This window comes from Schistocerca piceifrons, chromosome 4, assembly GCF_021461385.2.
Source record: "Schistocerca piceifrons isolate TAMUIC-IGC-003096 chromosome 4, iqSchPice1.1, whole genome shotgun sequence".
Classification (NCBI taxonomy): Eukaryota; Metazoa; Arthropoda; class Insecta; order Orthoptera; family Acrididae; genus Schistocerca; species Schistocerca piceifrons.
In genome coordinates, this window is record NC_060141.1 from 533,835,702 (window position 1) to 533,861,331 (window position 25,630).

The following is a 25,630-nucleotide window of genomic DNA, read 5'->3' on the forward strand; positions in this document are numbered from 1 at the left end:
GGTCACACCGAATCCACAAAACTCAGCACCTAACAAATCAATCTCTCAATTAAATCAGGCTCACGCGGGCTCACCCCAGCAAATTTTACGAACGAAATGGTTCCCACAACTATAATAGACAAAATTTCGTGCACTCTCCCAAGACTTAGGTGTCAACTGAGTAGACTCACTACACCACGCAGTGAAACGCTATAAGATCAGACCTGATATACACCACTACCACCACTCGGTCGGTGAGAGGTCTATCCGGGTACTAACTAACCCTTTTCGTTGTACAATAGGAACCATTTAAAACGAACTAACACGCAACGCCACGCCAACTTTTAACAATTAATGTAATAATCATCGATACTGTCGATTTTTTGCAATAGCGGCCGGCTGCTGCGCGTCGCTTAGGTAGCATCTCTGGACGCAACGAGGGCGATATGGTATATCGCTGCAGTCGCGCATGCTCGCCACCTGCTATTGGTTTTACCACATCATACACGTATATTATCGTGACCAATAGGTGTTATCGTTGATATATCACGCAGGACGCTCAGCACCAGTAAGGGCGAACGTACCCCGTGCGTTTTCGCACAGCACATCGTGACCATCCAACAATCACTCGAAGGCGTAATGAACATGGCTAGTCTAATTCAGCATTAATACAGATGTGGACCTACAATAACAAGTAACAATAAACAGTGGAAACTTAACCCCTCTCAGGTGTGAAGGAGCCATGACTCCCAGGATAACATGCAGGTGTGTTATTGCCTCCAGTCCACGCAGGTAATCTGCAGGTGACGTAGTGTTTAAGGCTCCAGGGTTTGCTCGGTGCTTGCTAAACTAGTTGCACGCTGCATCAGCTGCTCTTCCCGCAGCTCGCCGCTATCATCACTTAATCCAGACGGAAAACTTTGGCTCGACCAACTTGACAGGTCGCAACTTCACGAGCTCCACGCCCTGGCAGCAGGAGTGCCGCAAAAACGAACCCCCCCAACCACGTTGCCTCCTGCTAACTGGCGGTACCACAACCCGCAAAACCCAACAACACACGCTCCTCGACTAAAGACCCTGACTCCGGACTATGACCATGATCGATATCGGCTGTACAAGTAGATAGTGGCGCCAGTGGAGTGGCAAGTCCGCCAAAACTAAAGCCGCCACGCGTCACTTCCTACCATATTTGTAATTCAATCTGGAACGCCTGCTTTTAAAAAATCTACCGTGCGTCAACAATCCTCTCCCAGCTTCCACGTTTCACTATTCACGTTTCTTCTGGATCCCACTGTGGCTGTCCTAACACACTGTGGACAACAGAACCAAAAAGATGGAGGCAACTGAAAAGTAGCCTCACCATAGCCTTCAGTTTAGCTGATATGAGATTCTTTTAGACTGTCCACAAGGCACCGAGGCCAAGCATTTGCCCCTCCACTTAAGAAGGGTGAACCGTTCTAACACACTGAACGCAGGGTTTTACTTCCAAATTGTGTCCACTTGATGCAAAGACACAAACTGTGCTAAGAAATTGTCGCACCAATGCTAAACTGAAACCTAAACTCCATCATTGATAAACGACCACGTGGCTGGTTATTTTCATGAAACAATTCTTCCAATACGTCTCACTTGTATCAAGTTGCCGGTTAAAGGAAACAGTAAACGACATTGTCATAATTTGGATGTGCACTTGAATTTCGAAGAACGAAGAGTGACAGTGTACAAGATAGTTCACTCTCTCCTGGCTACAGACAACAAAAAAATTTAGAAACATATTTCCACCACAGATGAAATGGAAACTGGTGGAGTGTTGTCCTGTTAAATTATAATTACTATAATTAATTCTGCACCACTCAGAGAGTGGAAACTCTACACGGCTCGAGGTACCAATGGGCTCTTGTGTAAGAGACGTATACAACATTCGGTTGTTTGAGCACATCAGTCCTTCCTACATTCAGTTTGGGTGGAAGGTGAGTTCATCACGTTCTGTTCACTCTACCGGTTCCTTAGTCGGTGTTGTCCTCAGTAGCTCTCCTTACACATCAAACGGCTACCGTCATTCCACATCTGCAATACGAAATCGAATACGTCCATCCTCTTGGCTGTACCTACGCATAACACTAAATACTTCTCCACTTGATTCTTCATTACCTTGTAAACTGGGTCTTGTCAAAAATTCAACTGCTTTTAAGAGGAAATTATGTTATCTGCGTAGCTTCCCCCACGGCATATCCCAGCTGTTTCCTTACAGCCCAACAGGGGCTGATATCTTTGTCACAGTGACCACTATGTTCCTACTATGTTTCTTTCCATTACATCTGCTAATCTTAACCTGACCATATCATATCTAGCTCTTCCCCTGTACTTCTTCTGTAGATTTGCACACGTTTCCTTTTGGTACGGCCCCACCTCACATTCTACAAATAGTTAATGAGGAAAATGCTTAGTGTTAATCAGAGAGACACCTCTTAGGTTCCATTTATAAATTATTAAACATATGGTCATTGCTATTTTTGTTGTTGTTAACACTGTAACTGCATATACTGATCAGGTACCACTGAAATATTGGTACTTACACACTGAGGAAGTCGGTTTAGAGCATAGAGACTGCCTGAAGGCCCTATTCTTCCCAAGTACAACAAGTGGGTAGATAAATGAATTATATTGCCCACATTCAGTTGGTAATCCAGCAGATCTTTGATTTGTCATTCATGTTCAGCATAGACTAATATATATTTAAAAAGAAATAAATAATACTAGCCATCTTCAATTAGTAATGTGGCACACACTTTGATTTGTCACTGATATTCGGCACAGTAGCATAAAAATAACAAAATTTATGTCAACTCCACACCAGTTGAGAAGAGGAACTATTTACCACTGGCTGAAAAGCCAGCAGATTGGTTTTTTGCAGACGATGACCACAAATGTCTGTGTAAGTGGCAACTGATTGCTGATGACGTGAGAGTTAATCCACGAGCCTGATGGAGAGAGCTGTGATGCAAGAGGCGGCTAGCCGGCCGAAGTGGCCGTGTGGTTCTAGGCGCTGCGGTCTGGAACCGCGAGACCGCTACGGTCGCAGGTCCGAATCCTGCCTCGGACATGGATGTGTGTGATGTCCTTAGGTTAGTTAGGTTTAAGTAGTTCTAAGTTCTAGGGGACTGATGACCTCAGAAGTTGAGTCCCATAGTGCTCAGAGCCATTTGAACCATTTTTTGAATAACATCTATCTCCACAATATCCCTTGTCCTTGTTCTTGGATTTCGTCTGCAACACGTCTCAGTTGTTGGCAGTAGATGTCAACAGTAATGGTTATACCTCTGTGAAGCATTTCTTAGTTTATCGCACCGTCATTGTTCCACTGATGCACAATATTATCTTTTGTGGATGGGCGCAGGTCTTTGTACGGCGAGTTCCTGCTTTGTTTGGGCTCAACCTTTCGTTTCTTCTCCCTAAGGTAGGATAAATACTCCATCTCCTGTTACCAGTAATGATACAATTTAGTAATGGTCGGTGTTGTTCGTGAGCCAATTGATAACGAGTAAGCAGAGGTACATATATGGCCACCTGCGAATTTTGATGATGTTGGCTTAGGGCATGCGGTAGTGTGAGTCATAAATGAATAGAATAACTTTGAGCTTCATTTGTCAGGGAAAATTCTGTAGGTCAGTGTTGAAATGATAAAGACATGCAAAGAGAGAGTACGTTCTGTTTCATTCAGTAGTTTAATCAGGTTCACTTTCATTAAGTTTCACTCAGCAGTTTAAGTAAATATTTTACATTAAGAATGAGCCGTGTGCGGCTAACGTTCTTGCTGTTCACAACTTTCGTCTTGTAATGGCGGTAGTGGCGTCTTGTTTCCTTCTTCCGTTAATGGCGCCACTGAGTTTCCTAGTATTGTTTGTCCGCGAGTGGCAGCAGTAGTGGTTGTCGATAGCTAGTACTTTGGTACTATCTTTGGTGCGACCGCTCGTATTTCAGGATCGTCGTGTGTGTTAGGCAGTTCGGCTTCGGACGGAGCAGCGAGGAGGTCGGCAGCGCCAGGGCAGGCTGGGACCGATGGCAGCGTGCAGCCACTGTTGGATCGACGGGCTGTAGCAGACGACAGAACCCAGGATGATTGAAATTGAGTGAAACCTCCAATGTTTGAGATCTTGCTGTTTGCGTGTTGCTGCTCCCAAGGTCGGTGGGACCAACCACAACAAGTGGAGTCTGTGAGGTTGGCGGAAGCTATTAGCCGCCTTCTACTGCTTGATATTAGTTTGAATTTGGTGTTGTTATTGGTGAAGTGCAAGCAGCGGTATCTTACTGTCTAGCGGCCGCTAACGCCCCAGTTATCTGCCCTGGAGGTTAGCGTAATTTGCGGCAGAGTACTTTTCCTCATCTTGCCGACGCTGTCTGGCATGGCGTGTAATTTGACAGCTTGCTTTATTGGGGTATGGAAAATAGTTTTCCTTGTCTACCTTGGTTGTAGTGGTTCCTTCTGCGTTTTGGTGTTTTAAACACCGGATTCTGGAGACGCAGTGCTGTCTGTCACTTCAGCCTCGTCTGAGCTATTCCATCATTGTACTGGTTATCTGGCGTTAGGTGGATTTGGTAAGAGGGTTGATCGGCGTTTAAACCGTCTCTGGTTTGAGTTGCCCTCCTTAGGTGAACATTCCTCTTGGCTGCCAGCCTCACCGCTTGCACAGCCGTAGTGACCTTCCTCAGGTCAGTCCAGCGAGCACTGTCTGTGGATCACCCCGTGTTACTTGGTCAAGTTGTCATAATTGTATAAAATTTATCTTAATGTTTTAACATGTAATTGCCTTCCTCACTAGTAATTCAGGCATTCAGCAGTTGAGTATTTCCGAAATTACTTGTGGCCTTCAGCCGACAAATAATCTTGAATTCTTTCTTAATCAGGCCTTCAGCCGTTAATTGTTTGTAACGCTACTTGTGGCTTTTAGCTGAAAAATAATTTTCAATTCTGTCTTGATATGGCCTTCAACCGTCACTGTAGCTTGTTACAGTTTTTTAAGATTGTTAAAAAAGATTTTACTATTTTTTAACGTGTAATTGGCGTTCACTTATAAGTCTGGCCTTCAGCCGTTGAGTACACTGAAATTGCTTGTGGCCTTCAGCCGATGAATAATATTGATTTTTTTCTTAATCAGGCCTTCAGCCGTAGATTGTATGTAACATTGCTTGTGGCCTTCAGCCGACAAATAATTTGCTATTCCTTATTAACAAGGCCTTCAGCCGTTACTATAGCTTGTTACAGGTTTTTGATTCTTTCAGAAGAAAATATCTTAGTATTTGTTAACGTGTAACTGTTTTCCTCACTAGTAACTTAGGCCTTCAGCTGTTGAGTATTCTGCAGTTTCCTGTGGCCTTCAGTAGACAAATAATTATGAATTCTTTCTTAGTAAGACCTTCAGCCGTCAGTGTTGTAAATTCCTTTAAAATGATTGTTGAAAATTATTTCCTCAAATAAAGTGTATGTGTTTACAGTAGACAACGGTAGCTGATTACGGCACCATCCACAATCGTTGCCTTATACTGCCTCTCCCTGACTACCAGGTGCCAAAGAAGTTTCAATACGGCCGTCACTGGCAGCGAGGCAGAACCAGCTTTCATCAGAAAACACAACTGACCTCCACCATGCTCTCCAATGGGCACTTCCTTCTCACCACTGAAGTCACATGTCGTCTGGCTCGATGCTGTCCTTGAAGTAACCGATTTGTAACAGTTCGTTGTGTCACTGTGCTCCCAGTTTCTGCTAAAAGTGCTGCTTTAAATGCAATACGAGGCGCCAGAACTATAAGCCGATGGTCTTCTCTCTCGGTAGTGCCACGTGGCCGTCCGAATTCTGGTCATTTTGCAACCGTATAATCTCGTGACCACCACTTCCAGTACAGTGTACAGCGGCTACGATCCTGCCAAATCTTTCTGCAGTATCGCAGAAGGAACATTCTCCTGGTCCGACTACACGACCTCGTTCAAACTCAGTGAGCTGTTGACAATAGTTTCCTTAAAGGTATTCTTGACTATCATCACCAAACCACGTTCTGCCTGACACTCACGAGTGTTACGGGGTCTGTTTAAACAAACCTGATCTGCACCCTCTTAGTGGCGCTAGTAGCTCTACTCTTACGCGTCAGGCGCAAAATTTGATTTAACATCATCTTTCAGATGTAGAAATACGTGTATCAAATTTCGTTTATGTCTCACAATTCCTTCTTCAAGTTGTGAGTTTTATTTTGTCAGTTTATAAAGTTCTTATTCTCTTCCCACTCATGAATTCTCAATTATTATTTGAAATACTAAATCTCTTTAGCGTTAGATTAACAAAAGTACTCAGTAAAATGATAAATGTACGATTTCTTCCTGAGTTCATGGGAAAAAGGATTTACTAACAAGGGAACTTCCCCATCGCACCCCCCTCAGATTTGGTTATAAGTTGGCACAGTGGACAGGCCTTGAAAAACTGAACACAGATCAGTCGAGAAAACAGGAAGAAGTTGTGTGGAACTATGAAAAAAATAAGCAAAATATACATACTGAGTAGTCCATGGCAAGATAGGCAACTTTAACGACAATATTAGCTCAGGAGTGCCGTGGTCCTGTGGTTAGCGTGAGCAGCTGCGAAGCGAGAGGTCCTTGGTTCAAGTCTTCCCTCGAGAGAAAAGTTTAATTTTTTATTTTCAGACAATTATTATCTGACAAACTCTTATGTTTTCATCACTTTTTGGGAGTGATTATCACATACACAAGAAAACCTGAATCAGGCAAGGTAGAAGGATCCTTTTAGCTATTCGCCAAGTGTGCAAGCTAGGTGGGTCGACAACATATTCCTGCCATGTGATGCACATGCCGTCACCAGTGTCGTATAGAATATATCAGACGTGTTTTCCTGTGGAGGAATCGGTTGACCTATGACCTTGCGATCAAATGTTTTCGGTTCCCATTGGAGAGGTACGTCCTTTCGTCTACTAATCGCACGGTTTTGCGGTGCGGTCGCAAAACACAGACACTAAACTTATTACGGTGAACAGAGACGTCAATGAACGAACGCACGGATCATAACTTCGCGAAAATAAAAAAATTAAAATTTTCATTTGCGGGAAGACTTGAACCAAGGACCCCTCGTTCCGCAGCTGCTCACTCTTTTTTTTTTTTTTAATCTCATTTTGTTCGCTTTTGAGATCGTTGCATCTGCTCAGGGTGGACGTCGTAAAATATCCATTGAAGTTCGTTGTTAATTGAGTAACTCAGTTTTTTTATTTCAGAGAGCACGTAACCCTTTGACCGAACACGCTCAGCTACCGTGCCGGCATCTAACCACGGGACCACGGCGCTCCTGTGCTAACACGGTCCTCAATTTTGCCTATCTTGCCCATGGACTACTCAGTTTGTATATTTTGCATACTTTTTTCATAGTTCCACACAACTTCTTCCTGTTTTCTCGATTGATCTGTGTTCAGTTTTTCAAGGCCTATCCACTGTGCCAACTTATAACTAAATCTGAGGGGGGTGCGATGGGGAGGTTCCCTTGTAAGGTACATTATTAATGCATCCTACTGGAGCCTCAGTGTGAAATTCCTTTTGATTCTGCACAAGTGTTTGGCGCCACTCATATGACTTTTCTCCTCCTGTACACCTATACGTACGTTTTTCATTAAATAATTAAGTAGTGTGAAATTATTTCCACCCCAATTTCGTGATGCATATCGAACGCTAACTATGAAGCGTAATGAAGTCTGAGCATATCCTTTACGTCTGACATTGAGGAATCAGAGAATGTACCAGGAAGTCGAAAGAGCGCATATGATAGAGCTAGATGTAAAACTAGCATACCCAGTCCCACACACAGAGGTGTAATAGCGTTATGTGTTACGTAGTTTAATTTTTGAGATTTGTGGAGACTATGATGTATCTGCTCCACTATGTGGTATCTACATCGGCGATACAATTCTGATATTGTTTTAAAGTAAACCCTGTGGTAAGATTCAACGATATTTTATCATTAATAGCATTTCTATATGCTGACGACGTTGCACTGACCTCTTGGAAAAATGGCTCTGAGCACTATGGGACTCAACTGCTGAGGTCATTAGTCCCCTAGAACTTAGAACTAGTTAAACCTAACTAACCTAAGGACATCACAAACATCCGTGCCCGAGGCAGGATTCGAACCTGCGACCGTAGAGGTCTTGCGGTTCCAGACTGCAGCGCCTTTAACCACACGGCCACTTCGGCCGGTGACCTCTTGGAAAGAATCTGGCCTGCAGATAGCTGGTCAGGTATATAATAAAAGATGCTATAAATCTGTACAATAATAGTTTTTCAGACTATGCGTGAATCCTAATTAAGGGACTATTGTAGAGATTTTGATACGGATTTCTCTAATAGATACGCACCTCCGAACAACTTTCGTAACGCGCGGATTAAAAACCTTCTCGTCCCAAAATCCTAGACACATATACTTTAAAAGAAAGCAATAACAAATCAAATTTTCGATCATTTTGAATGAGAACCTGTCCGTAAGGAGGACTGTTTTGCATTAGTATTCTCCAAGTTCAGGAAGACCTTCGTTTAAACTTATTAACCCACAATCATCCACGCCACTGTACTCGAAAACTGGCAAATGTGATGAACTGTGCTCATTCCACCATCGTGCGACATTTGAATGCAAGTGGCGAAGGTTCGAAAATCGGGTGTATGGGTACCGCATGCCCTAAGCCAACATCATCAAAATCCGCAGGTGGCCATATATGTACCTCTGCTTACTCGTTATCAATTGGCTCACGAACAACAACGACCATTACTAAATTGTATCATTACTGGTAACAGGAGATGGAGTATTTATCCTACCTTAGGGAGAAGAAACGAAAGGTTGAGCCCAAACAAAGTAGGAACTCGCCGTACAAAGACCTGCGCCCATCCACAAAAGATAATATTGTGCATCAGTGGAACAGTGACGGTGCGATAAACTAAGAAATGCTTCACAGAGGTATAACCATTACTGTTGACATCTACTGCCAACAACTGAGACGTGTTTCAGACGAAATCCAAGAACAAGGACAAGGGATATTGTGGGGAGAGATGTTATTCAAAAAAATGGTTCAAATGGCTCTGAGCACTATGGGACTTAACTTCTGAGGTCATCAGTCCCCTAGAACTTAGAATTACTTAAACCTAAGTAACCTAAGGACATCACACACATCCATGTCCGAGGCAGGATTCGAACCTGCGACCGTAGCGGTCTCGCGGTTACAGACTGTAGCGCCTAGAACCGTTCGGCCACCACGGCCGGTGGAGAGATGTTATTCCTTGATAACGTATGCTCTGCTCTGTGACACTAACGAAAAACACTACTCAGTCGTTGGGTTGGGAAGTCAGTCACCACTTCCTTATTCACCTGACCTTGCGCTCGCCTGATTTTACGCTCTCAAATCTTCACATTTTCCTCTCAGTAGAACAATCTTTAAGGATGAAAATGGGCACCAAAGGAGTCTCGGCGAACTCTCCCGCAAAGCACGTGATTCCTACGGTTGCAGAATCGAAAAGTTACCCTAGTGGTGCAGACTGGCGTACATAGCGAAGAAGAATATATTATACACTGAAGTACCAAAGTAACTGGTATAGGCACGAGTATTCAAAAACAGAGATATGTAAACAGGCAGAGTACGACGCTGCCGTCGGCAACGCCTATATAAGACAACAAGTGTCTGGGGCAGTTGTTAGATCGGTTACTTCTGCTACAATGGCGGGTTATCAAGATTTAAGTGAGTTTGAACGTGGTGTTATAGTCGGCGCACGAGCGATGGGACACAGCTTCTCCGAGATAGCGATGAAGTGGGGATTTTCCCTTCTACCATTTCACGAGTATACCGTGAATATCAGGAATCCGGTGAAACATCAAATCTCCGACATCGCTGCGGCCGGAAAATGATTTTGCAAGAACTGGACCAACGACGACTGAAGAGAATCGTTCAACGGGACAGAAGTGCGACCCTTCCGCAAATTGCTGCAGATTTCAATGCTGGGTCATCAACAAGTATCAGCGTGCCAACCATTGAACGAAACATCTTCGATATCGGCTTTCGGAATCGAAGGTTCACTCGTGTACCCTTGCTGACTGCACGACACAAAGCTTTACGCCTCGCCTTGGACCATCAACACCGACATTCGACTGTTGATGACTGGAAACATAATGCCTGGTAGGACGAATCTCGTTTCAAATTGTATGGAGCGGATGAACGTTTACGGGTATGGAGACTACCTCATGAATTCATGGACGCTGCATGTCAGCAGGGAACTGTTCAAGCTGATGGAGGCTCTGTTAGGGTGTGGGGCTTGTGCAGTTGGAGTGATATGGGACACCTGACACGTCTAGATACGTAAGCATTCTGTCTGATCATCTGCATCCATTCATGTCCATTATGCATTGCGACGGACTTGGGCAATTCCAGCAGAACAATGCGACATCCCACACGTCCATAACTGCTAGAACAACGCTGATCTGAGCTTAAACACATCCGCTGGCCACCAAACTCTCGAGACATGAACAGTATTGAGCATATCTGGGATGCCTTGCAAAGTGCTGTTCAGAAGAGATCCCTCCCCCCACCCCCGCGGTCGTACTTTTACGGATTTACGGAGAGCCCTGCAGGATTCATGGTGTCAGTTCCCTGCAGCACTACTTCACACATTATTTCCATGTCACGTCGTGTTGTGGCCCTTCTCAGTGCTCGTGGGGGCCCTACGCGATATTAGGCAGGTGTACCAGTTTCTTTGGATCCTCAGTGTAAATGACTGAAATGTGTTACATAGGGTGGTTCATTGGTCGTGACCGGGCCAAGTTTCTCACGAAATAAGTGTGAAACGAAAAAACTACAAACAGCGAAACTTGTCTAGCTTTAAGAGGGAAACCAGATAGTGCTATGGTTGGCCCGCTAGATGGAGCTACCACAGGTCAAACGGATATCAACGGCGTTTTTTTAAATATGAACTCCCATTTTTATTACATATTCGTGTAGTACGTAAAGTTATATGAATGTTTTAGTTGGACCACTTTTTTCGCTTTGTGATAGATGGCACTGTAATAGTCACAAACATATGGCTCACAATTTTAGACGAAGAGTTGGTAGCAGGTGTTGTTGTTGTTGTGGTCTTCAGTCCTGAGACTGGTTTGATGCAGCTCTCCATGCTACTCTATCCTGTGCAAGCTTCTTCATCTCCCAGTACCTACTGTAACCTACATCCTTCTGAATCTGCTTACTGTATTCATCTCTTGGTCTCCCTCTACGATTTTTACCCTCCACGGTACCCTCCAATGCTAAATTTGTGATCCCTCGATGCCTCAAAACATGTCCTACCAACCGATCCCTTCTTCTTGTCAAGTTGTGCCACAAACTTCTCCCCCATCCTGTTCAATACCTCCTCATTAGTTACGTGATCTACCCACCTTATCTTCAGCATTCTTCTGTAGCACCACATTTCGAAAGCTTCTATTCTCTTCTTGTCCAAACTAGTTATCGTCCATGTTTCACTTCCATACATGGCTACACTCCATACAAATACTTTCAGAAACGACTTCCTGACACTTAAATCTATACCCGATGTTAACAAATTTCTCTTCTTGCGAAACGCTTTCCTTGCCATTCCCAGTCTACATTTTATATCTTCTCTACTTCGACCATCATCGGTTATTTTACGCCCTAAATAGCAAAACTCCTTTACTACTTTAAGTGTCTCATTTCCTAATCTAATTCCCGCAGCATCACCCGACTTAATTTGACTACATTCAATTATCCTCGTTTTGCTTTTGTTGATGTTCATCTTATATCCTCCTTTCAAGACACTATCCATTCCGTTCAACTGCTCTTCCAAGTCCTTTGCTGTCTCTGACAGAATTACAATGTCATCGGCGAACCTCAAAGTTTTTACTTCTTCTCCATGAATTTTAATACCTACTCCGAATTTTTCTTTTGTTTCCTTTACTGCTTGTTCAATATACAGGTAGCAGGTAGGTTTTATAAATTAAAATACAGAACGTAGGTACGTTTGAACATTTTACTTCGGTTGTTGCAATGTGATACATGTACCATTGTGAACTCATCATTTCTGAGAACGCATGCCGTTACAGCGCGATTACCTGTAAATACCACATTAATGCAATAATTGCTCAAAATGATGTCCGTCAACCTCAATCCATTTAGAAATACGTGTAACGACATTCCTCTCAACAGGGAGTAGTGCGCCTTCCACAACGTTGGCACATGCATTGACAATGCGCTGACGCATGTTGTCAGGTGTTGTCGGTGGATCACGATAGCAAATATCCTTCAAGTTTCCCCACAGAAAGAAATCCATGGACGTCAGATCCGGTGAACGTGCGGGCCATGGTATGGAGATTCGACGACCAATCCACCTGTCATGAAATATGCTATTCAATACCGCTTCAACCGCACGCGAGCTATGTGCCGGACTTCCATAATGTTGAAAGTACATCGCCATTCTGTCGTGCAGTGATACATCATGTAGTAACATCGGTAGAACATTACGTAGGAAATCAGCGTAGAGTGCACCATTTAGATTGCCATCGATGAAATGGGGGCCAATTATCTTTCTTCCAATAATGCCTCACCATACATTAACCCGCCAAGGTTCCTGATGTTCCACTTGTCACAGCCATCGTGGATTTGTCGTTGCCCAATAGTGCATATTATGCCGGTTTATGTTACCGCCGTTGGTCAATGACGCTTCGTCGCTAAATAGAACGTGTGCAAAAAGTCTGTCATAGTCCCGTAATCTCTCTAGTGTCCAGTGGCAGAACTTTACACGACGTTCAAACTCGTCGCCATGCAATTCCTGGTGCATAGGAATATGGTACGGGTGCAATCGATGTTGATGTAGCATTCTCAACACAGACGTTTTTGAGATTCCCGATTCTCGCGCTATTTGTCTGCTACTGATTTGCGGATTAGCCGTGCTAAAATACCTACTTGGGCATCATCATTTGTTGCCGGTCTTGGCTGACGTTTCACATGTGGCTGAACACTTTCTGTTTCCTTAACTAACGTAACTTCCGGCGAACGGTCCGGACACTTGGATGATGTCGTCCAGGATACCGAGCAGCGTACATAGCACACGTCCGTTGGGCATTTTGATCACAATAGCCATACATCAACACGATATCGACCTTTTCCGCAATTGGTGAAGGGTCCATTTCAACACGGGTAACGTATCACGAAGCAAATACCGTCCGCACTGGCGGAATGTTACGTGATACCACGTACTTATACGTTTGTGACTATTACAGCGCCATCTATCACGTAGCCAAAACCGTGGTCGAACTAAAACATTCATATTTCTTTACGTACTACACGAATATGTAATAAAAAATGGGGTTCCTATTTAAAAAAAACGCAGTTGATATCCGTTTGACTTATGGCAGCGCCATCTAGCAGGCCAACCATAGTGTCATTTGGTTTTCCCCTTCAAGCTAGACGAGTTTCGTTCTTTGTAGTTTTTTCGTTTGATGCTTATTTCGTTAGATATTTGGCCCAGTCGCTATCAATGGACCACCCTGTATATATATCTGTAGTGTTTATTAATCTAATGGAAAAACGCTGCCAACTATAAACGGCATTCCATAGTTGTACTTATCTAACGTAATTTGTGTCACTTTTAGCACTTGCTAGACTCCGAAATTATTCTTGTACATGATAGGTGTTTGAGAGTAGTTGCTGTTGTAAGTTTCTGGGTCAGACGTTCGTTGGTGCCAGCCACCAAAGCGACGCCACGACGCCTGGGGGAGACCAATAGCAATATCTGCTACTCCGTGTGACATCGCTGTAATATTCAGGGGACCCCGGGCAGCCCCAATAAAGGCTACTTGCTACGAGTGCAGGATGTATCAGCGTTCTCCATGTCTCAGCTGCAGCAGAGCGGGGCAGCTGTAATACAGTTGTGTTTAATCTGTATTGCTGTGTATTTACCATTTGCTTGTTTTCTATTTCGTTCATGAGTATTGTGTTATACAACTTGAAGGACGTTTTTCCAGTGTAATACATTGTTTACGTTTGAGCATAAGGACCACAAAAGTATGTGAATACCATAGAAGTATGTCAACAGGTATTGTTATGACGTTGTCTAAATGTCAGGCAGCGTGTAGTAAAATATGTTTTATCATTATACGTTTTATCATTATACAGTAAGGGTTACTATTGCTTTACATTCTGACTCAAAGCGGTATTTAACCTTAGACAAACTGTACGAAGTAAGTAAACTGATTTTAGTTAACACATACAGGAAAATACAATCCATTCAAATACTTGGCGTGAGACGAGGCCGTTTGATCTACTGATGGTACGACTTTCCTTTGTGTCACAGCCTTGGTCACATGCTACTTTGTTATAAATGATAGCCGGTTTCAGCTTTGCAACTATCGTCAGATGTAAAACTTACATCAGCGACATGTAGACAATATCACACAATGGCTGCGAGGCCATAAACGGGTATTAGTTTTAATAATCTAGCATGTGAACAAGACACTGGTCTTCATACTTTAACACGTTTAACGTACAATTTATTTCTTTTTTCAACATACATCTTCAATGAAATCAGTTTGCTTTACATTCTCAGTTTCCCTCTAGAGATTTAGAGAACGAATAAAACACGATATTGATTTCTACTATATAATTATAGCAAACAATATTCTACAAATTAATATTTTACATTTTTTTGAGACAATTAGCATAGCAATTCCCACAGATGTTTATGGCATCATAAACAGAGAGAATTCATAAGACATCGTTGTTATCGCGAATGCCAATTTTTACCACAAGAGTCCTCCGTAAAGTAAAATGTAGACAGAAACTTTCCATATTTTGAGTGCTGGAAACGTCTACGAAAACAAGAAAAAACAGTCCAGTTAACATGGACTCCAAAGGGTACAACTTAAGAGCTATAAGGACTGGTTCATGCCGGCCTCGGTGGCCGAGCGGTTCTAGGCGCTTCCGTCCGGAACCGCGCGACTGCTACGGTCGCAGGTTCGAATCCTGCCTCGAGTATGGATGTGTGTGATGTCCTTAGGTTAGTTAGGTTTAAATAGTTCTAAGTCTAGGGGTCAGGTGACCTCAGATGTTAAGTCTCAGAGTACTCAGAACCATTTGAACCATTTTTTGACTTATTCATTTTCGCTGCTGTGAAACGCATATTCTCTCTATTGAACAAATCATCATAGGTCTTAAGGTAGCACTTCATATCCCGTGTTAACTGGACAGTTTCTTTCTTGTTTACGTTCATACCATATCCTCCAAAACATATAAAGCAAAGAGCTTGCAGTAGAAAAGATGTGTTCCACAATATCTAAAATGAACAAGTACCCATAACTCTTAATATATGGATTTTAGAGCCCATTTTTACTGAACGTTTGTCCTATTTTGATCTACACTATCATCTCTGGAAGTCTGTCCGTGGACTTCTGGTTCACCCTTTACACTAATGGAATATCATTGAATACAATGAATTTCAAATTCGGTGAAGTCAGTCCTCTCCTACAATACTTCCATTTATAGGACATAAGAATGCCTGACTAAGTTTCTCATCTCCCGACGTAATAAATGGCAGTTTAGGATGACAATTGAATATGTTGGTGCGGAGAAAATACACTATGTATAATTTTTTTTTTTAAATTCCAAGTGAAAATGCATATATTTTATATCCAATTCGTACAAAATAAAAATTAATTTTCGTTATTTTTCTCACTATAGCAAGTTTCCACAACTACCTGTTAATCTCCAACGGTATCGACCAACTGTGAACAGGATGAGTGATGATAATACCGAGGTGGCACCGAAGTCTACGGTTTTTACCTTACGCAGGGAGCATTTCGAACGGAATTGGTTGTATGTTGCAGAAGTATGGTGTAAAAGGCATTTTTCGACCACTATCTAAGATCAGCGTCACTTTAGGTTCCGTAAAGGATTATCCTGGTTTGCGGGTATATCTTGCAGTTATTGCGAATCATAGATTATGTGATCAAAAGTATCCGCACACCCCCAAAACCATACGTTTTTCACATTAGGTGCATTGTGCTGCCACCTACTGTCAGGTACTCCGCATCAGCGACCACAGTAGTCATTAGACATCATGAGAGAGCAGAGTGGGACGCTCCACGGAACTCACAGACATCGAACATTGTCAGGTGATTGGGTGTCACTTGTGTGATACGTGTGTATGCGAGATTTCCACACTGCTAAACATCCCTATGTCCACTATTTCCGATGTGACAGTGAAGTGGAAACATGAAGGGACACGTACAGCACAAAAGCCTACAGGCCGACCTCTTCTGTTGACTGACAGAGACCGCCGACAATTGAAGAGGGTCGTAATGTGTAATAGGCAGACATCTATCCAGACAATCGCATAGTAATTCCAAACTGCATCAGGATCTGCTGCAAGTACAATGACAGTTAGGTGGGAGGTAAGAAATCAGTGGGAAAACGTTGTGTGGAGTGACGAATCACGTTGCACAATGTGGCCATCCGATGGCAGGGTGTGGGTATGACGAATGCGCGGTGAACGTCATCTGCCAGCGTTTGTGGTGCCAACAATAAAATTCGGAGGCGGTGGTGTTATGGTGTCGTCGTGTTTTTCACGGAGGTGAGTTGCGCCCCTTGTTGTTTTGCGTGGCACTATCACAGCACAGACCTATATTTGCGTTTTAAGCACCTTCTAGCTTCCCACTGTTGAAGAGAAATTCGGGGATGGCGATTGCACCTTTTATAGCGACCGATCAGCTATTCACAATGCGCGGTCTGTGGCAGAGTGGTTACACGACAATAACATCCGTGTAATGGACTGGCCTGCACAGTGTCCTGACCTGAATCCTATAGAATACCTTTGGGATATTCTGGAACGCCAACTTCGTGCCAGGCATACCGACCGACCTCTATACCTCTCCTCAGTGCAGCACTCCGTGAAGAACGGGCTGCCATTCCCCCAGAAACCTCCCAGCACATGACTGAACGTATGCCAGCGAGAGTGGAAGCTGTCATAAAGGATAAGGGTGGGCCAACACCATATTGAATTCCAGCATTACCGATGGAGGGCGCCACGAACTTGTAAGTCATTTTCAACCGGGTGTCGGGATACATTTGATCACGTAGTGTATATTGGTATATCACATATGAAAGTTCTGTCTGAAGTAGCCGTAGCACGTGACAAAATTTCTAATCTATTTAACATCTCAACACAGTTTATATTATGTATCCCGTTCTATATACGCTATTTTCAGCAGAGAACGTAAGTCGTAACATTGGTCGCTAATCCTAGAGGTTCTGGGGCTGATTATATGAAGTGTATTTGTTCGTGTTTCGTGAACAGAATTACTTAGATACATCAGGTAAGACTGACGGAGGACATTGAAAAAGTTCAAAGAAGGGCATCTTGTTTTGTATTATTGTGCAATAGGGGAGAGTATGCTACAGATATGATGCAAGAATTGGGATGGCGGTAAAAACAAAGGCCTTCTTGCTGCGACAGGTCCTTCTCGTGATATTTCAATAACAACATTCTCCTCAGAGTGCATAGATATTTTGCTGGCACGCATCTCCACAGTGAGAAATGAACATCAGAGTTCGCTCGGAAATGGTTTGTTTTTCCCTCGCACTGTTCGATAGTGGGACGGTAGAGAGGCAGTTTGTGGATCGATGAAACTTCTTCCAGGCACTTAATTGCGAATTGCAGAGTAATAATGTAGTAGTAGATGAATCCAATACGGAGGGTGAGTCTTCGCATCAGAACACACGTTATTCAGGCACCCGATACCTACAACAGGAAAGTGTGCAGATAAGCGGTGGTCATGTCGTAACTTCCCACAATTATGTCGCAAAAAACCATTTTTTCATATGGCGCAAAGAAGGTGGACGATGTAATTTTGCTTTGCTCAAAAAATATGCCTCACAAAACCCGGTGTTGGTATGTTCAGTAAGCGGACATTCAGCTGATATTTTCTTCTCTACATTATGTTTCGTGGTGTCTTGTGCTGCAACTGCTATGCAATGTATATTGCAATGCGAATATAGAGAGTAAATTCCATTTTGCATTTGGTGCAATAATTGTTTCTGAATATCTTTGGAAAGTGTACTTCAAGTGTCAACTAAAGTTCAAACTACTAACAGTGACGTTGTTAGTAAAAATTTAAAGCAGTAGAACATACTTCCCAGAAAATACCTGTAGTATCATCTCAGCGTCATTAACAACGTTGATATTTTCGCACACTGCCTCAAAATAATTATGCATCCACAGGAGTGCAGCGTGACGTAAGTAATTACGCACACTGTGAAAGTAATAAAATTGCTTTGCAGATTCTGATTCAGTAATTTTATGAAACCACGTAAGTGTAGTGACGCTAATAATGTCCGACAAAACCAAATAATAAAACTGCCCGTCAAATCAAATGAACATATGTTGGGAAACTAATTAAATTTACAGTGATGCTTGTAATTTTCCAGCTGAAAGTTATGAGCGTTCGTAACAAAGAGCAGATTTATTAAATGTCATATATTCAGAGCAAACACACGTTGGCAGCTCGCAGTATATCAACAGACCTGCTGATGACATGAAGTACGTTCCATACGCAGTGAAACTGAACAACCATTTTTTATGAAAGACTCTTCTTTCATAATTGTCGTGAAATGTGAGGGAGCATATACTAAGCATTACAATAGTGCTGAAGGAAAATTATTTTATAAGACCGATCGCGTGGTCAATGACCCAGTGGTTAAAGACACTGTATTCCGATTCATTACGACAGCGATTCAAATCCCTGTCCGGCCATCAAGCTTTAGGTTCTCCATGGTCACCCTAAATCAATTAAGATACATCACTGGTGACTTCCTTTGTTAAGGGCGCGGGACATTTAGCCCCTCATCCTATCCTCTTCTGAGCTTGTACGTTGCCTCTAAGGATTTCATCGCCGACGGGACAACGTCGTCGACGGGTCATTGAACCCCTAGTGTTTAGCATTGTTTTATGGTATGAGGCAAATGCAAATAGTCAATTCCACGACACCATCAGAAATAAAAGATTGTTTTCTTCACTTATAACATCCACCCTCCAATATACACTATTGGCCATTAAAATTTCTACAACACGAAGATGACGTGCTACAGACGCGAAATTTAACCGACAGGAAGAAGATGCTGTGATATGCAAATGATTAGCTTTTCAGAGTATTCACACAAGGTTGACGCCGGTGGCGACACCTACAACGTGCTGAAATGAGGAAAGTCTCCAACCGGTTTCTGATACACAAACAGCAGTTGACCGGCGTTGCCTGGTGAAACGTTGTTGTGATGCCTCGTGTAAGGAGAAGTAATGCCTACCGTGACGTTTCTGAATTTGATAAAGGTCGGATTGTAGCCCATCAAGATTGAGTCAACAGATGGAGACGTTTGCAAGACAACAACCATCTGCACGAGCCGTTCGACGACTTCTGCAGCATCCTGGACCATGGCTGCGGTTACCCTTGACGCTGCATCACAGACAGGAGCGCCTGCGATGGTGTTCTCAACGACGTACCTGGGTGCACGAATGACAAAACGTCATTTTTTCGGATGACTCCAGGTTCTGTTTACAGCATTATGATGGTCGCATCCGTGTTTGGCGACATCGCGGTGAACGCATATTGAAAGCGTGTATTCTTCGCCATACTGGCGTATCACCCGGCGGGTTGGTATGGGGTGCCTGCCATTGGTTACACGTCTCGGTCACCTCTTGTTCGAATTGACGGCATTTTGAACAGTGGACATTACATTTCAGATGTGTTATGACCCGTGGCTCTACCCTTCATTCGATCCCTGCGGAACCCAACATTTCAGCAGGATAATGCACTACCGCATGTTGCAGGTCCTTTACGGGCCTTTGTGGATACAGAAAATGTTCGACTGCTACCCTGGCCAGCACATTCTCCAGATCTCTCACAACTGAAAACGTCTGGTCAATGGTGGCCGAGCGACCGGCTCGTCACAATACGCCAGTCGATACTCTTGATGAACTGTGGTATAGTGTTGCAGCCGTATGGGCAGCTGTACCTGTACACGCCATCCAAGCTCTGTTTGACTCAATGCTCAGGCGTATCATGGCCGTTATTTTGGCCAGAGGTGGTTTTCCTGGGTACTGAATTCTGAGGATCTATTCACCCAAATTGCGTGAAAATGTAATCACATGTCAGTTATAGTATAATATATTTGTTCTATGAATACCCGCTGATCATTTTCATTTCTTCTTGGTGTAGCAATTTTAATGGCCAGTAGTGTATATCGACGGAAAAAAAATCGCAACAGCAAGAAAGAGTTCTTTGACATAAACGAAACTTGGTAGGCGTGTTTTCACATCTGAAAGACGACGTCTATTCAGATTTCGCACCAGTCACTTAAGAGTGGCTAGCAACGTCACTATGAGAATGCAAGTCAGATTTGCCTTAAATACACGCTGTAACGGCTGTGAGCATTAGTTGCCATTGAGATTGGGCGTGGTGAGGTGATGTGAGTCAAGAATGCCTTCAAGGAGAGAAATACGTGAATATCAACATCTCACTGAATTTGAACGAGGTCGTGTAATAGGGTTACGATAAGCAGCGTGTGCCTCCTGCAATTTTGCGGAAAACTTGGCGGTAATATAGCCACTGTACTTGATTGATAGTCGCAAGAATGTACGAGCGTAAGAATGTCGGGTTCTGGACGGCCACATGGTACTAACGAATGGGAAGACCTTCGTCTTCGAATTGCATATGCAGCTGCAGCTTGACCAGTAGTTGGCACCACAGCGACACAACGAACAACAGCAAATCGATTATTCACGGACAGCTCGGAGCAAGATTCCCTGTAGGTGCATTCCAATGATCCCCCACCGCCGAGACTTGCAACTTCAGTGGTGTCAACCGAGAGCTTATTGGAGGCAGATTAGATGTCTTTTGTGTTTCTGATGAAAACTGGTTCTGCTTCGGTGCTACAGATGGTCGTGTGTTGCTTAGAACGAGGCCAGCTGAGGATCGGTAACCAACATATCTACCTGCTAGATACACTGGAGCTACACCTGGAGTTATGGTCTGAGATGCGATTTCGTATGATAGCGTAAACATTCTCGCGGTTATCTCACACACACTGTACGTCAGTCTGGTGATTCGCCCTTTTGTGCTGCCTTTCATGAAGAAGATTCCAGAAGATGATTTACAATGGGAAAACACTCGTCCATAAGTCGCTGTTGTAACCCAACGTGCTCAACAGAGAATGGACATGTTATCTTGGCCTGCTAGATCAACAAATCTGTCTCCAATCGAGCATGTAGGGGTTAGGATCTGACGACAATCTAGCGTCATCCATATACAACATTAACCTTCTCCGTATTGACCGGGCATGTGCAACAGGCATGGAACTCCATCCGACATACGACATCCGGCACCTACATAATATATTGCTTGCACGTTTACATGCTTGCATTCAACATTCTAACGGTTATACCGGTTATTGATGTTTCAGGATTTCTCATGTTCAGTGGCTTATTTCGCACTTACATTAAGTTGTGATCTTGTGGTGTTAATTACTTAAATCTGTTACCTGGACAAACGTATTCCCGAAATTCCATTACTTTACATTTCTTACTTTTTGGTGTTGCAACTTTCTTCTGTCAATGTACATGCTGGCGATAAAGAGTTGTTGATTAGGTGGTGGTGGTTGTTGGGATGTTTAAGGGGGACTAAACAGCGAAGGTCATCAGTCCCCCATTATTGATTAGGCAGGCATCGTATATGTCACAGTATGTAGACGTTTTTCCTACACGAAAATCCATCAACTGGTAAATTTTCTCAAAATCATTACAAGTCTTGAGTAGTAACAGGACGGCTGTTATCTTCCAGTGGTTTCACATCCGTTGAAAATAACAAATCAAGAACATATCCAGCGCCGCGATGCAAATGTTTAAGACCTAGACGTTCGCTTAATATCATTTAGTTTTGTTGTGCCTACTCTGGGAACTATATACTACAAAAATAATAATAATTTGTTTGGTTGCATTCACGAAGCGATGAATTAGTAGCGTTCATACGTTTCTTAACCACGGTATCATGGCGAGATGTCTTGCCAGTTTTTCCTACTTCAAGTAACTCTACAAAATCCAAATGTTTCTGTCAGTCCACTGTGCTTTATCTACTGATGGATGGTGATGGTCACAGCATCCCTTCAAATGAACAGCGTGTGGTAACAAGGTATATACAGGGTGAGTCACCTAACATTGCCGCTGGATATATTTCGTAAACCACATCAAATACTGACGAATCGATTCCACAGATCGAACGTGAGGAGAGGGGCTAGTGTAATTGTTTAATACAAACCATACAAAAAGGCACGGAAGTATGTTTTTTAACACAAAACTACGTTTTTTTGAATGGAACCCCGTTAGTCTTGTTAGCACATCTGAACATATAAACAAATACGTAATCAGTGCCGTTTGTTGCATTGTAAAATGTTAATGACATCCGGAGGTATTGTAGCCTAAAGTTGACTCTTGAGTACCACGCCTCCGCTGTTCGATCGTGTGTATCGGAGAGCACCGAATTACGTAGGGATCCAAAGGGAACGGTGATGGACCTTAGGTACAGAAGAGACTGGAACAGCACATTACGTCCACATGCTAACAACTTTTTATTTGTCTTTTTCACTGAACGCACATGTACGTTATCATGAGGGGTTAGGTACACGTACACACGTGGTTTCCGTTTTCAATTACGGAGTGGAATAGAGTGTGTCCCGACATGTCAGGCCAATAGATGTTCAATGTGGTGGCCAGCATTTGCTGCACACAATTGCAATCTCTGGCGTAATGAATGTCGTACACGCCACAGTACATTTGGTGTAATGTCGCCGCAGGCTGCCACAATAAGTTGTTTCATATCCTCTGGGGTTGTAGGCACATCACGGTACACATTCTCCTTTAACGTACCCCACAGAAAGAAGTCCAGAGGTGTAAGATCAGGAGAACGGGCTGGCCAATTTATGCGTCCTCCACGTCCTATGAAACGCCCGTCGAACATCCTGTCAAGAGTCAGCCTAGTGTTAATTGCGGAATGTGCAGGTGCACCATCATGCTGGTACCACATACGTGGACGCTTTTCCAGTGGGACATTTTCGAGCAACGTTGGCAGATCATTCTGTAGAAACGCGATGCATGTTGCAGCTGTTTGGGCCCCTGCAATGAAGTGAGGACCAATGAGATGGTCGCCAATGATTCCGCACCATACATTTACAGTCCACGGTCGCTGTCGCTCTACCTGTCTGAGCCAGCGAGGATTGTCCACGGACCAGTAATGCATGTTCCGTAGAGTCACTGCCCCGTGGTTTGTGAAACCCGCTTCATCGGTAAACAGGTAGAACTGCAACGCATTCTCTGTTAATGCCCACTGACAGAATTGCACTCGATGATTAAAGTCATCACCATGTAATTGCTGATGTAGTGACACATGAAACGGGTGAAAGCGGTGACGATGCAGTATGCGCATGACCCTACTTTGACTCAGTCCACCGGCTCTCGCAATGTCCCGTGTACTCATGCGTGGGTTCATGGGAACAGCAGCTAACACACCAACTGCACCCGCTTCTCCTGTGATGGGCCTCTTACGGACCCGTTTGCGTGCTACATCCATACCTGTTGCATACAGTTGGCGGTAGATGTTTTGCAATGTGCGGCACGTTGGACGCTCTCTGCCCGGGTAACCGTTCTGCATACACCCTGCAGGCTTCAGCTGCATTTCGTCGACACTCGCCTTAGATGAGTATCATCTCCACCTTTTCAGAGTTCGAATACACCATGGTCACAGTTCCTACAACAGTACACTATCACAGACGTCTGGTACCACGGTGTACTACAGTTGGTCTACGTGCGGAGACGAATGCAGAATAACAATAGCAGCAAGCGCTACATGCGGACACTGCGACAGCTAGACCAAACCACAACAGTGCACTACAGCCACACTCGTAAACACGGTCATCATCGTAAAAATGTCCCTGCAGATGCTGCTCGCCGACCGTGGCCCGTGTTTGTTACAACACGCAACTGAACGTCGGAGGTTTCAAGCGTCAACTTTAGGTTACAATATCTCCGGATGTAATTAACATCTTACAATGCAACAAACGGAACTGATTACGTATTTGTTTATATGTTCAGATGTGCTAACGAAACTAACGTGGTTCCATTTAAAAAAACGTAGATTTGTGTTAAAAAACATACTTCCGTGCATTTTTGTATGGTTTGTACTAAACAATTACACTAGCCACTCTCCTCACGTTCGGTCTGTGGAATCGGTTCGTCAGTATTTGATGTGGTTTACGAAATATATCCAGCGGTAACGTTAGGTGACTCACCCTGTATACACTGAAGCGACGGACAAACTGGCATAGGCATGCACATGCAAGTATACAGATATGTCAACAGCCAGAATACAGCCATGCGATCGGCAACGCCAATTTAAGACAAGTGTCTGGTGCAGTTCTTAAATCGATTACTGCTGCTGGTAGGTTATCAAGATTTAAAGTGCGTTTGAACGTGGTGTTATAATCGTCACACGAGCAATGGGAGACAGCGTTACCGAGGTAGTTATGAAGTGGGGATTTTCCCGTACAACAATTTCACTAGCGTACCATGAATATCAGGAATCCGGTAAAACATCAAATCTCTGACATCGGTGCCGTCAGACAAAGATCCAGCAAGAATCGGACCAATGATGACTGAAGAGAATCGTTTAACGTGACAGAAGTGCAACCCTTGTGCAAACTGCTGCAGATTTCAAAGCTGAGCCATCAACAAGTGTCCGCTTGCGAACCATTCAATGAAATATCATCGATATGGACTTTCGGATCCGAAGACCCACTCATGTACCTTTGATGACTGCACGACACAAAGCTTTACGCCCCGCCTGTGCTTGTCAGCGCTGACATTGGATTGCTGCTGACTCGTAACATGTGGCCTTGTCGGAAGAGTGTCGTTTCGAGCGAATGGACATAAACGAGTACGGAGACAACCTCATGAATCTATGGACTCTGAATGCAAGCAGGGGACTGTTCAAGCTGGTGGAGGCTCTGTGATGGTGTGTGTGTGTGGGGGGGGGGGGGGTGGAGGGGGGTCTGCGGTTCGAGTAATATGGGAACCCTGATACGTCTAGATACGACTCTCACAGGTGACACGTTAGTAAGAATCCTGTCTAGTCACCTGCATCCATTCATGTTCATTATGCCCACACTTCCAGAATCGATAGAGTGGCTCCAGGGACAATCTTTTGAGTTTAAACACTTCTGCTGGCCACCAAACTCCCCAGATATGAACATAAGTGAGATGCCTTACAACGTGCTGTCCAGAAGAGATGTCCAACCCTCGTACTCTTTCGGATCTATGGACAGCCCTGCAGGATGCATAGTGTCAGTTCCCACGAGCACAACTTCAGACATTAGTTGAGTCCATGCCACGTCTTGTTGCGGTACTTCTGAATGTTCTGGGGGAAGGGGAGGGAGTGTATATAAAAAAGAATTTTGTCTGTTTTCAGATATATGAATACTTTAAGAACTCAAACATATATGAGCACCAGCAGTAAAAATCATTTTTCTTG